This window comes from Schistocerca americana, chromosome 5, assembly GCF_021461395.2.
Source record: "Schistocerca americana isolate TAMUIC-IGC-003095 chromosome 5, iqSchAmer2.1, whole genome shotgun sequence".
Classification (NCBI taxonomy): domain Eukaryota; kingdom Metazoa; phylum Arthropoda; class Insecta; order Orthoptera; family Acrididae; genus Schistocerca; species Schistocerca americana.
Genome location: NC_060123.1, coordinates 99,413,784 through 99,428,415, shown reverse-complemented (window position 1 = coordinate 99,428,415; position 14,632 = coordinate 99,413,784). Strand labels below are relative to the sequence as shown.

At 42.0% G+C, this 14,632-nt stretch overlaps 1 protein-coding gene across 2 annotated transcripts in view; it reads left to right on the top strand.

Annotated features, from left to right (window-relative positions):
- Positions 1–14,632, top strand: part of LOC124615548 (enhancer of mRNA-decapping protein 3) — a 95,048-nt gene that overhangs the window by 59,780 nt on the left and 20,636 nt on the right. The window lies entirely within an intron of this gene.

Genomic DNA, 14,632 nt, shown 5'->3' with positions numbered 1-14,632 from the left:
CATGCATTAAACTGCTTAGGAAGGGTGGCATAAAGCTGTTGCATCCCCTCTTGAGGCAAGTTGGCCCACCCATGTTCTATCAGGGACAGATCTGAGGATCTTGCTTGCCACAGGAATACGTCAACATCACGCAGGCAGTTGATAGGTACACTTGTCACATGGACAATCATTGTCCTGTTGAAAAATGCCATTGACATTCTGTCTCTTGAGGGGTAGTGTGAAGACACAGGGTATCTGTGATGTACTTTTGTACCAACAGAGTTCTCCCCATCACTGCCAGCCATCACCAGGAGTAACACTGCTGTGCCTCTCCCAAACATTGCAAAGATGGAACTTCTCCCCAGGTTCTCACCATACTCGCTGACGACGGTCATCCGAGTTACTTCTGAACCCAATGCAACTCCATACATCTGTAGTTTATGCTTCCCAGTCACAGCCCCAGTCCGAACGCAGCTGTGTTGTTTATGTGCATGGAATTATAATTCCCTTGTCCAGCTGCTGATCATCTCTGAGCAGTGGTGCAGCATGTCACAGACTGTTGCAGTGAGTAAATTACTTCTTTTCATATGGCATGCACAGGTGTGAAGAGTTTATTATGTGTTTGGTGCACAGTATGGCAATTCACCCTAGTGGTGGCCAGTCATGGTTGACCAGAACCTTGAAGACGAGTACACCTGACCTCATTTATCTTGTGGTCATCCGTTGGTGGTGCAATGCATCCAACATTGGGCCACTGTCACATATGAGTGCCCTCAGTTCTCGGTATTGCATTACTTGACTAACCAATGAGGCCCCTTTCAAACTCTGTCTGGTTCTGATAACACTGTCTTGCATGAGTACATGATATGTCTCCCTCACAGTGATCACTCTACATCTGACACTGTTCACACCCCTTATATATCCTACAAGGCCTGGTAACAAAACTAAACACTAACAGTGCTAATGCTCTCCGGTGGCCATTATATGTATCTACATTACTAAGCAGCGAAACCTGAATCTGGTATCAGTTGCAGGTGGCCTACCTAATAGTTTCAAAGGGCAACATATTTCATTTAATTATTCATTGAATTTAAATATTTAAAATGCTGCCATAATCTGCACATTAAGGGGTAGAATTTGGTATTGAAACTTCCAACACAATAAGAAAAGTATTACTGTTAGAAACTGTGTGTTTGTCTTGAGCCAGCATAACTGACAGCACACAAATACACAGGCATCATTCATCCAGTATCTGAGAATTAGAATACTGAACTACTTGAAATAAACATTAAACATAATTTTAAACATTTACAAAACTTTTTGTCACTGTCACCAATCACAAAATGACAAAAGGAAATAAGTTTATTGCTTACAACATTTTTGCTGTTCATTCGGCAGAAATCATCAGCAGACGTGACATTTTAATATATTACTCTTTTACTTTAGTCACAATACACTTTGCAGACAGTATGTACAGATATATCACTGAATGTGCTTGCAAAAAATATCATTATTGAAATATGTCTGCTTGTGTCTGTATGTGTGGATGGATATGTGCGTGTGTGCGAGTGTATACCTGTCCTTTTTTCCCCCTAAGGTAAGTCTTTCCGCTCCCGGGATTGGAATGACTCCTTACCCTCTCCCTTAAAACCCACTTCCTTTCGTCTTCCACTCTCCTTCCCTCTTTCCTGATGAGGCAACAGTTTGTTGCGAAAGCTTGAATTTTGTGTGTATGTTTGTGTTTGTTTGTGTGTCTATCGACCTGCCAGCGCTTTTGTTCGGTAAGTCACCTCATCTTTGTTTTTATATATCATTATATGATACACAGGAGATAAAAGTAATCGGACAGTTGAAGCTGTTATATACACAAGTATTGGATTATTAAAGAATTGTGAGTTTACTGGTCCCAGAGAATTGCAGCTCCAATGTGTACTACTGTACAGTGTAACTAAATTCTCTTTACAGATGTTGAGGACTGTAGTTTGGGCCAAGATGATTAAGTTCAGCATAAGAACTTATGTCTGGAAACATACTATTTTCCCTCTATGTGCAAAATACCACATCACACAGTCAAATCTTCCACATTTTCGGCACCACTGACAAAGGTAATGCGTGTTTCATCTGTCAATCACGTGGTGTCCTATGCCCGCTACTGGTTTGTGTATATGCCATGGGATATATATAAAAAAAATAATGTGTAGGTTCTATGTTCAAACCGAGTAGGAAGAAGAAAATGCTGTACTGTGCTTTCCCGTATAAATGTGCAGTTTTGTTTTCTTTCTCACAGTAGGTTTTAACTAAGACAGCTTAAATTGATTGGGTAAATCAGTTGGGATCATTGGTGTATGGGATGTGAGGAGGACTTCTCTAGCTGCTGTATCTTTGAGCATAGCAGCTTCAGTGACATTATTTTGCACAGTTTCACTCTACAAATGGGTAGCATTACAAAGTTGTGGACAGTTCAGATTGTTTTGTGTGTGTGTGTGTGTGTGTGTGTGTGTGTGTGTGTGTGTGTGTGTGTGTATGTGTGTGTGTGTTTTATTCGACACACTTTCACAGCACAGTCCTTCCTTTCTTGCATTCAGTATTAACAGAAAAACTATATATTGTTAAAAAAATAAAGCTTGTGCCAGTCCAAATGTTTATTAGAGTATCATAAAAATTAAGAACTTACCAGATTTCCTTTCATTCAATATCAGGAGAGGTCCCTTGGACATTTGAACTGTTTACTAAACATGTCACTGGTATTATTAATTAGTTTGTATGTTCTTTGTGTAATGCAGGTGATGTATCACCACAGCCACTAGACATTCTATTTTTAGTTTTGATGTTATTTTCATTACCACATATTGTGTTACATTTCTTAGAAAACATGAATTACCTATTTTAATTAAGTTTTTTGTTAGTTTTGATTCAAAAACTTCTTCTTAGCATGTCTAACTAAAATGTTCTATGAAGGATTCACATACTGTCTTTGAGTTGCTCATCAGCATTCAGTGTTCTCCTAATGCTATATTACAACAACGGGCATATTCATTTTCACTTTCATTGTTTATTATGTTTCAGGCTATTTTACTAGTGATAATGAATACCCTTATGTGCTTTTAGTCTTCAGGAATCCTCTCTGTGATTTTCTACTGCTTTTGTACTTCATTAGGCATTGTTGCAAGTTTGTATCCTGGAACAACACATTCATGCCCTTCATATTTTCCTTCAACTAGTGAATTCTTTGGGGAATTTTTAAGATCTTTTGAATAATCTGATTTCATCACTGATTTTACCCCTTGCACATGCTGTGGTTTAATATCTGTTATAAATCTCTTTATCATAATCTAACAATGAAAATAATCAGTTATTGGTAACATAATATAATATAAATGAATAGATACTATCCATTATCATAATCTGATGTGTACAAGTGCTACCATTTTGTGTGTGGAAGGTCCTCCTCAAGATTATAATGGTCGATTTTTTAAAAAAGTGATTAAATCGCTATGTAGAACTGTTTGGCAGTCTGTTTATCTCATGGATAGAGCATCATCACTCGAGGGAGAGTTTTCAGTAGTTCTCATCACTAATTCTGCCCTATTTGAATTTGTAACACCGTGGTCAGTGCAAGTCCATAAGTAAGGTGTCCTGGTTAGTGACATTTATATGCTTATGATTATAGTACCGTAACATGTCAGAATACCTAAGGTAATTTACATTAGAGCTTAAAGAGTGGATGTTCGCCCCTCACAAGGATAGGACATGACTTGGAACATTCAGATTGGAGTAAGGCTTGGTTGGCTTGTCATTTACCTAAATGATGTTATCCTGTAGCAGTAGTAAAATGGACTGGCCAGCCAGTCCCCAGAAAAAAGGTTTCAAAGTTTTACATGCACTTTGTAGACTAGTCTAATGTTCCTTTGAACTTGTGTAAAAATAGCTCATTGGCAGTATGCTTAATTTTTAATCTCCTGATCCGGGTTTAATCCCAGCTTCCACCAAAAAATTTTTTATCCAGTTATAATTCGAAGGAATTTTAAATAAAATGAATAACCAAAACTATTGTAAATGAATTCTTCATTTGTATGGCCATGTTGTCTGTAGTTGCTTTCCAATTCTTCCACATACCCAAACCATTAACACAAAATAAACAGTTGCTCAGTGACAAATAAATATTGGAAACCAGACTCTATATAAAATAATTGATGAAATTACATGAAAAAGAAAAGAGCATGTTTCATCCTTCACCATCTCCGACTCTCTCACCCAATCCCCCACTCCCAGTTTCATTTCACTTCTTGCTCCTCACCTTCTTCTTCAACTCACACTCCATCACATTAGTACATACTTATGTCCACTCATCATGGCTTCTCCCTCCCCCACCCAAAAAAAAACCTCCATCACTATTCCTTCAATACTCTCCCACAGTATATAAATATATGGCAGCATAATTAAATAGAATTACACAAGTACAATAAACTAAAAAAATAAAAAGTGTAGATCAGAAACAAACTAATGACAATGGCAACAGTACAAAACACAAACCACAATACATACTTAACTAACAGAAGACAGTGGTGTACAAAAAAGTGTGCTGAGTAAAAAAAATAAAAATGCATAGTTCTGCAGAGCAACTAACAATTAGACAATAACTATCAGTATCTAAAGAAGAAAAACATCAATGATGTGCTAGCAACAGCATTTCCCAATGTAGGTGAGAAATCAAACAGAACTCACTGTAAGTAAAAATCAGTATATTGTTAATGAACTGTTTTTCAACCTTGAAACAAATCAAACTGTAAATAACATAATAACAGATCATTGATGATGCTTTACCTCAATAAAGTGGAACATGTCTGGTGAAAAAAAACACACATTTTTTGTAGTTGCAAACAGTATCGTAAATGAAATCATTAATGATTTTATTTTGTATCTGATGCAGCTATTTATTAAAACTAATGAAATGACTTAATATGTATTGTATTTTAAAATAGATAAGTAACAGTAAATCCATTTTTAGAGAAGTAGATTTAGTACAGTACTATTTCCATTAAAAAGTCATTAGTGTTTTTTAACTATTATTATACGTGAGCAGGTGCGAGTTGTTCATTCGAACTTTTTTAACATGTTTCTTCTGTGGAAGAGTTTAACTGTTGATAGGCAGATGTTTCAGAGCATCCAAGGCACTACAGGAGCTATTCAAATAATAGTACAAACAGGCTTTCCATATTCTACATTTAACTGGTTGTATTGAATAAACTCGAATACACTTGCCAGTTATTTCTGAAATATTGCCAAGGTTGGAATGTTTATATTGTTAAAGATTGTTGAAGTGAATATGTCAGTTAATAAGGAAACTACGAGGAGAAGTGGGAGATAAAATTACTAAACACTCATTATACAGTGAAAAGCTGAGTTACTGTTGAGAGATGCGGTTGTTCATTACATAGGCTTGCTGAGTGGTGGTGATCTGATTGCACCAGAATCTTCAACTTTGATTTCTTGTGAAGCGATGTTGATAGTTGAGTACTATGGACTTACTGACTGAAAAAAATATTTGTTACTGAGAAAGAACTCATCCACAACAATGAAAACTGTGCGATCTGAAGTTTTCCCGGCGTATTTCCAATTTGAACAGTTCTCGGGTATCTGACCAGGTTGCGTCGTAATTTCTCCACAATATTTCAGCAGACCTACACGCTGCCATCTTCAGGTGGTTCCTGACGAATGCTGTGCTGTTCCTCTCGGTGCCCTATATATACTAGCCGTTACCCCCTCCACCGTTCCTCTCCTGGTGTCTTTGGTGCGGCTGGCACGGCGGCTACTGGAGGTGGTGGGGGAAGCGGCGGCTGGGTCTGAACTGGGGTCTGCAGTCTCCCTGCTGCCGCCGTCAGGGGCGGTCCTCGCCGTCGGGGGCGGTCCTTGATCTCTGGGACCGCATCTTTCTCTCCAGGCTGAGTGCAGGGTTCCAAGCCCGACTAAGTTGAAGGCTGCTGTCTTTGTTAATTAGATCATCCTGTATTCGGATTTTGATGGCCTCTTTATTAACGCAGTCCCAAAAGTAGGAGGATCGACAGAGTATTTTTGTTTTTTCATAGTCCGTAGTATGACCAGTCTTTATACAATGGTCAGCCACGGCTGATTTAGTGGCCTGGTGTAATTCTGTATGTCGCTTGTGTTCGCGGCACCTCGCACCTCTATTCTACAGTGTGCACTGTCTCCCCAATGTATGACTTTCCGCACTGACAGGAAATTTGATAAACGCCTGGTTTTCGAAGGCCTAGGTCATGTTTCACTGAACCCAGTAGTCAAGGTTTTTGCAGGGGGTCGGAATACTCATGTCACATTGTGTTTCCCCAGGATTCTACAGATTTTTCTGGAGGTGTTTCCGACAAACGGAATGCACGCCAATGACTTGTGTTCTTCAGTTTCTTCTTCTTGTTTTCTTGGCACAATCTGTCTGAGTGCCACAGGGGAGTGTTATGGGACCATTGCTTTTCACAATATATATAAATGACTTAGTAGATAGTGTCGGAAGTTCCATGCGGCTTTTCGCGGATGATGCTGTAGTATACAGAGAAGTTGCTGCATTAGAAAATTGTAGCGAAATGCAGGAAGATCTGCAGCGGATAGGCACTTGGTGCAGGGAGTGGCAACTGACCCTTAACATAGACAAATGTAATGTATTGCGAATACATAGAAAGAAGGATCCTTTATTGTATGATTATATGATAGCGGAACAAACACTGGTAGCAGTTACTTCTGTAAAATATCTGGGAGTATGCGTACGGAACGATTTGAAGTGGAATGATCATATAAAACTAATTGTTGGTAAGGCGGGTACCAGGTTGAGATTCATTGGGAGAGTGCTTAGAAAATGTAGTCCATCAACAAAGGAGGTGGCTTACAAAACACTCGTTCGACCTATACTTGAGTATTGCTTATCAGTGTGGGATCCGTACCAGGTCGGGTTGACGGAGGAGATAGAGAAGATCCAAAGAAGAGCGGCGCGTTTCGTCACTGGGTTATTTGGTAACCGTGATAGCGTTACGGAGATGTTTAATAAACTCAAGTGGCAGACTCTGCAAGAGAGGCGCTCTGCATCGCGGTGTAGCTTGCTCGCCAGGTTTCGAGAGGGTGCGTTTCTGGATGAGGTGTCGAATATATTGCTTCCCCCTACTTATACTTCCCGAGGAGATCACGAATGTAAAATTAGAGAGATTAGAGCGCGCACGGAGGCTTTCAGACAGTCGTTCTTCCCGCGAACCATACGCGACTGGAACAGGAAAGGGAGGTAATGACAGTGGCACGTAAAGTGCCCTCCGCCACACACCGTTGGGTGGCTTGCGGAGTATCAATGTAGATGTAGATGTAGATGTAGATGTAGTGCGTGTCACACTGCAGTGAACCCCATAACGCCCCATTTACAGAGTGGGAGCTCCTCAGCGTCCTTGTGCATTGCCCCGACACAGCTTTTGGGCCAGATTGGATCCACAGTTAGATGATCAAACATCTCTTATCCAACTACAAGCGACATCTCCTCATCATCTTCAACCGGATCTGGTGCAATGGCGTCTTTCCATCGCAATGGCAGGAGAGCAGTGCTCAAACCTGGTATAAACCCGCTTGATGTGGATAGCTATCGGCCCATCAGCCTCACCAACGTTTTTTTGTAAGTTTTTAGAATGTATGTAAGTCAGCGATTGTGTTGGGTCCTGGAGTCACGTGGCCTACTGGCTCCATGTCAGGGCGGATTCAGCCGGGGTTGCTCTACCAATGATGATCTAGTTTCCCTCGTCTGCCATCCGAACAGCCTTTTCCAGATGCCAACACGTGGTTGCCATCTTTTTTATTTACCAAAGGCTTACAACATAACCTGGCGACATCATATCATTGCCACATTATATGAGTAGGGTCTCTGGGGCCCGCTCCGGATTTTTATCCAAAATTTCCTATTGCTCCGCAATTTCTATGTCGAAGTTGATTCCTCCCATAGTTCCCCCCGTAGCCAGGAGAATGGGGTCCCGCAGGGCTCTGTATTGAGTGTATCTCTATTTTTAGTGTCCATTAACGGTCTAGCAGCAGCTGTCAGGCCATCGGTCTCACCTTCTCTGTATGTAGACGACTTCTACATTTCGTACTGCTGCTCCAGCACTGGTGTTGCCGAGCGGCGCCTACAGGAAGTCCTCCACAAGGCATAGTCATGGGCTCTAGCCCACGGCTTCCAGTTTTCAGCTGTGAAATCGTGTGTTGTGCATTTCTGTTGGCGTTATACTGTTCATCCGGAACCAGAACTTTACCTTAATGATGATCCACTCATGGTAGTGGAGACATATTGATTCTTAGGACGGTGTTTCAATGCCTGATTGACATGGCTTCCTCATCTTCATCAGCTGAAGTGGAAGTGCTGGCAGCACCTCATTGCCCTCCACAGCCTGAGCAACACCAACTGGGGTGCACATTGCTCTCTCTACACAGCCCTTGTTCAATCCTGCCTTGACTGCGTGGGAGTCTGGTGTATGGTTCAGCAGTGCCCTCAGTGTTGCATTTACTCGACCCAGTGCATCACTGTGGCGTTAGACTGGCAGACAGGAGCTTTTAGGACAAGTCCGGTGACCAGCATTCTATTTCTAGGCCGGAGCCCCTCCATTGAAGGTTAGGCGTGCACAACTGCTTGCCAGTTACGTTGCACACATTCGTAGTTCTTCTGAGCATCTGAATTACCATCTCCTTTTCCCATCCATGGCGGTTCATCTTCCGCATTGGAGGCCCAGCTCAGGGTTTACAATTGCGTTTCACATCCAATCTCTTGGTTGTCTGAAGTGGAGTCATTGCCTTTACCACTTATACTGGAGGTCCATTCACGTATACCTCTATGGTGTACACCTAGGCCGAAGGTTCGCCTGGACCTTTTGCATGGTCCTAAGGACTCAGTTAACCCCGCAGCTCTCCGTTGTCACTTCCTCTTAATTCTCGCATGTGCCGGGACCATGAAGTGGTTTACACTGATGGCTCGATGGCTGATGGTCACATTGGCTTCGCATATGTTCATGTAGGACATATTGAACAGCGCTCCTTGCGAGATGGCGGCAGTGTTTTCACTGCAGATCTGGCGACCATTTGTCGTGTTTTTGAGTGCATCCACTCGTGCCCTGGTGAATCGTTTCTCCTCTGTACAGACTTCTTGAGCAGCCTACAAGCTATCGACCAGTGCTACCCCCACCATCCTTAGGTAGTGGCCATCCAGGAGTCCATCATCTATGACCTGGAACAGTCCATGTGTTCTGTGGTGTTTATGTGGACCCCAGGCCAGGAAATGAACTTGCCGACAGGCTACCCAAACAGGCTACACAGAAACCTCTTCTGGATATTGGTATCCCTGTAATTGACCTGTGATCATTATTTTCAGCTGTGGGAGACGGATTAGCATAATCTCAGTACACACAAAAGCTGTGTGTCCTTAAATAGACTAGGAATTGTGGAAGACCTCCATGCAGGCCTCTTGCAAGGACTCTGTGGATCTCTGCCGGCTCCGCATTGGACATACGTGGCTAAAACATGGGTACCACCTCCCTCGCGAAGATCCACCTCAGTGTCACTGTGGCTTACATATGACTGTCGTCCACATCTTGCTGGACTGCCCACTGCGACGGACTTTTAACCTTCCCAGCACCCTACCTTCAGTGTTGGGGTGACAATGCCATAACAGCAGATTTAATTTTACATTTTATTCGTGAGGGGGGTGGGGTTTATCGTACCATCTAAGGGTGGGCATTTAGCCTTCTCTCTGAGGTCACCACCCACCCTCCATTTTAACTCTGTCGCACTTTCTTTGCATTTGTTTGTCATGGTGGTCGTCTTTTCCCTACATGTGTTCATCTCGCCTTGTCTTTTTGGGGTGGACATTTTAATCTGTTGCAGAGTGGCTGGCTCACCCTCTTTTATTATTGTGATCACCCGGCCCAGGCCATCTGCTCTATGGTTTTAATACCTTCTTCTACTTTTCCTTGTGGTGTATGTTTTCCCCATTTTTTGTTCATTCCATTCATTTTCTTTTTAGGTGTGGTGTTGGGTTTTTGTGTTCCTTGAGCCTTGCTTGTGTGAGGAGAAAGGGACTGATGACCCTGTAGTTTAGTCCCTTTATACCCCAAACAAACCAACCAACCAACCAACCAACCAACCGTTGCATTATATGTAAAATAAAATCATTAATGATTTCAATTGCAGTGGTTTTACTTATACATTTTATTTAAAAATCCTTCCAACTATAACTTAAAAAACTTATGACAGGAGTCAGGATTTATCCTGGATCAGCAGGTTAAAAATTGTAAGTTCAAGAGAACATTAAACTAGTGTATAAAGTGGGTGTAAAACTTCAAAACCTTTTTCCTGGGAGTTGGCTAGCCAGTGCATTTTACAAATGCTACATGATAAATTTCTCAAGTCGTGCCCTCTCCTTGTCAGATGTGTACTTAATTATTAAATCATTTACTACAAATTTAGCTGAATTACAGGCTTGAGAAGTTGTACTGTAAACACAGTTTCTAGCTGTAAATTTCAGCGATCTCGTCCTGTGTTTGGAAACAGTGTTAACAGTAGTGTTGTTCTTAATTAAAACAAACAAATAATAGCTCAGTTAGAGTAAATGTAGCATATTGTGTGGAAACACTGCCAAATAAAAATATAAAGTAAATCAGCAGTAAGTGAAACTGAAAATCTGTGACCTCACAATATATCTGTGGTCCCAACAAACATAATTTGTACAGAACATTCTCACTATAAATCTGAAAATAACACAAATTGGACATTTGTGGTGAGCTAAAGAAATTTTAAAATGTAAAATCAATTGCTGATCACATAGATATATAATGCAGTTTCGGGGAAATGAGCCCTCAAAACCATGTACTACCACCAAAATATGGAGAGAAGACAAATATAGAACAGTACTGTCAATTATGTATAAATTCACAACTTGAAAACTTTTGAAAATTTTCAAATTGATTATTTGCCAACTAGCTCCACAGATAGCAAAGAGATTCAGATTGAAGAAATGTATGAGGAGATAAAATAAATTATTCAGATGAATAAGGGAGACAAAAAATTTAATAGCAATTGGGGACTGGAATTAGATATTAGGAAAAGTAAGAGAAGAAAAAATAGTAATTGAAGATAGACTGGGGGAAAGGAATAAAAGAGGAAACCACCGGGTAGAATTTTGCACAGAGCATAATTTAATCATTGCTAACACTTAGTTTAAGAATAACAAAAGAAAGTTGTACATGTGGAAGAGACCTGGAGATACCAGAAGATCTCAGATAGATTATATAATAGTATGACAGAGATTTCAGAACCAGATTTTAAATTGTAAGACATTTTCAGGGACAGATGTTGTCTCTGATGACAATTTATTGCTAATGAACTGTAGGTTAAAGCTGAAGAAATTGCACAGAGGTAGGAAGTTAAGGAGATGGGATTTGGATAAGTTGAGAGAACCAGAAGTTGTTCAGAGTTTCAAAGGGAGCAATAGGCAACAGTTGTCAAGAACAGGAGAAAGGAATACAGATGATGATGATTGAATAGCTTTGAGAGATGAAACAGGGAAGGCAGCAGAGAATCAAACACATATAAGGCTTAGTAGAAATCCTTTGATAACACATGAGATATTGAATTTAATTGTTGAAAGGAGAAAATATAAAAATACGATAAACGAACAGGTGAAAGGGAATACAAACATTTAAAAAATGATATATAAAAACAAAGATGAGGTGACTTACCGAACGAAAGCGCTGGCAGGTCGATAGACACACAAACAAACACAAACATGCACACAAAATTCAAGCTTTCACAACAAACGGTTGCTTCATCAGGAAAGAGGGAAGGAGAGGGAAAGACGAAAGGATGTGGGTTTTAAGGGAGAGGGTAAGGAGTCATTCCAATCCCGGGAGCGGAAAGACTTACCTTAGGGGGAAAAAAGAACAGGTGTACACTCGCGCGCGCACACACACACACACACACACACACACACACACACACACACACACACACACATCCATCTGCACATACACTGCCCAAACTCTTTGCCTTTACAAATGTCTGCTTGTGTCTCTAAAACATTAGAGCGGAAAAGCTCAGAACTTTGAACTCAACATTTATTGTCCTTCAGAACAAAACACTGCTCAAAGACAGCATGTCATAGAATAAAACAGCAGAATTCCAATATAGCAGATGGGTCCTACACAAATCATACTATAGTGATCCAATGGTAAGGCAAAAATAAATGAAAAACTGCTAAGACTTAATTCTGGGCCAGAAAGAAAAACCAAGAAGTGGTTGCCCCAAAATTGAGGCATGTTCAATTTGAACCAAACACATAAATATCTATTTCTAGAAAAGCAGAACCTAAATACCCCACTTACAGCTTCTCCAATCGATACAGAATCATGAACAGGGGACACAGCCACATGCTGTGTCATACTGACGGCAGGAAAGTAAACAACTTGCCTGTGGACGGCTCATGAAAGAGCTGAGGATGTACTGGCCCGACCAAATGGTTGGGGGTCTTTTGGGTGATACAATAATGGTGAATGAGAACAAGGAATACTGGTGTAAAATATATATATAGTTACAATAGAGGGAAACATTCCATGTAGGAAAAATATATCTAAAAACAAAGATGATGTGACTTACCAAATGAAAATGCTGGCAGGTCGACAGAAACACAAACAAACACAAACATACACACAAAATTCAAGCTTTCGCAACAAACCGCTGCCCCATCAGGAAAGAGGGAAGGAGAGGGGAAGACGAAAGGAAGTGGGTTTTAAGGGAGAGGGTAAGGAGTCATTCCAATCCCGAGAGCGGAAAGACTTACCTTAGGGGGAAAAAAGGACAGGTATACACTCGCACACACGCACATATCCATCCACACATACAGACACAAGCAGACATATTTAAAGACAAAGAGTTTGGGCAGAGATGTCAGTCGAGGCAGAAGTGTAGAGGCAAAGAAGTTGTTGAAAGACAGGTGAGGTATGAGTGGCGGCAACTTGAAATTTAGCGGAGATTGAGGCGTGGCGGATGACGAGAAGAGAGGATATACTGAAGGGCAAGTTCCCATCTCCGGAGTTCAGATAGGTTGGTGTTGGTGGGAAGTATCCAGATAACCCGGACGGTGTAACACTGTGCCAAGATGTGCTGGCTGTGCACCAAGGCATGTTTAGCCACAGGGTGATCCTCATTACCAACAAACACTGTCTGCCTGTGTCCATTCATGCGAATGGACAGTTTGTTGCTGGTCATTCCCACATAGAATGCATCACAGTGTAGGCAGGTCAGTTGGTAAATCACGTGGGTGCTTTCACACGTGGCTCTGCCTTTGATCGTGTACACCTTCCGGGTTACACGACTGGAGTAGGTGGTGGTGGGAGGGTGCATGGGACAGGTTTTGCATCGGGGGCGGTTACAAGGATAGGAGCCAGAGGGTAGGGAAGGTGGTTTGGGGATTTCATAGGGATGAACTAACAGGTTACGAAGGTTAGGTGGACGGCGGAAAGACACTCTTGGCGGAGTGGGGAGGATTTCATGAAGGATGGATCTCATTTCAGGGCAGGATTTGAGGAAGTCGTATCCCTGCTGGAGAGCCACATTCAGAGTCTGGTCCAGTCCCGGAAAGTATCCTGTCACAAGTGGGGCACTTTTGTGGTTCTTCTGTGGGGGATTCTGGGTTTGAGGGGATGAGGAAGTGGCTCTGGTTATTTGCTTCTGTACCAGGTCGGGAGGATAGTTGCGGGATGCGAAAGCTGTTGTCAGGTTGTTGGTGTAATGATTCAGGGATTCCGGACTGGAGCAGATTCGTTTGCCACGAAGACCTAGGCTGTAGGGAAGGGACCGTTTGATGTGGAATGGGTGGCAGCTGTCATAATGGAGGTACTGTTGCTTGTTGGTGGGTTTGATGTGGACGGACGTGTGAAGTTGGCCATTGGACAGGTGGAGGTAAACGTCAAGGAAAGTGGCATGGGATTTGGAGTAGGACCAGGTGAATCTGATGGAACCAAAGGAGTTGAGGTTGGAGAGGAAATTCTGGAGTTCTTCTTCACTGTGTGTCCAGATCATGAAGATGTCATCAATAAATCTGTACCAAACTTTGGGTTGGCAGACTTGGGTAACCAAGAAGGCGTCCTCTAAGCGACCCATGAATAGATTGGCGTACGAGGGGGCCATTCTGGTACCCATGGCTGTTCCCTTTAATTGTTGGTATGTCTGGCCTTCAAAAGTGAAGAAGTTGTGGGTCAGGATGAAGCTGGCTAAGGTAATGAGGGAAGAGGTTTTAGGTAGGGTGGCAGGTGATCGGCGTGAAAGGAAATGCACCATCGCAGCGAGGCCCTGGACGTGCGGAATATTTGTGTATAAGGACGTGGCATCAATGGTTACAAGGATGGTTTCCGGGGGTAACAGATTGGGTAAGGATTCCAGGCGTTCAAGGAAGTGGTTGGTGTCTTTGATGAAGGATGGGAGACTGCATGTAATGGGTTGAAGGTGTTGATCTACGTAGGCAGAGATACGTTCTGTGGGGGCTTGGTAACCAGCTACAATGGGGCGGCCGGGATGATTGGGTTTGTGGATTTTAGGAAGAAGGTAGAAGGTAGGGGTGCGGGGTGTCGGTGGG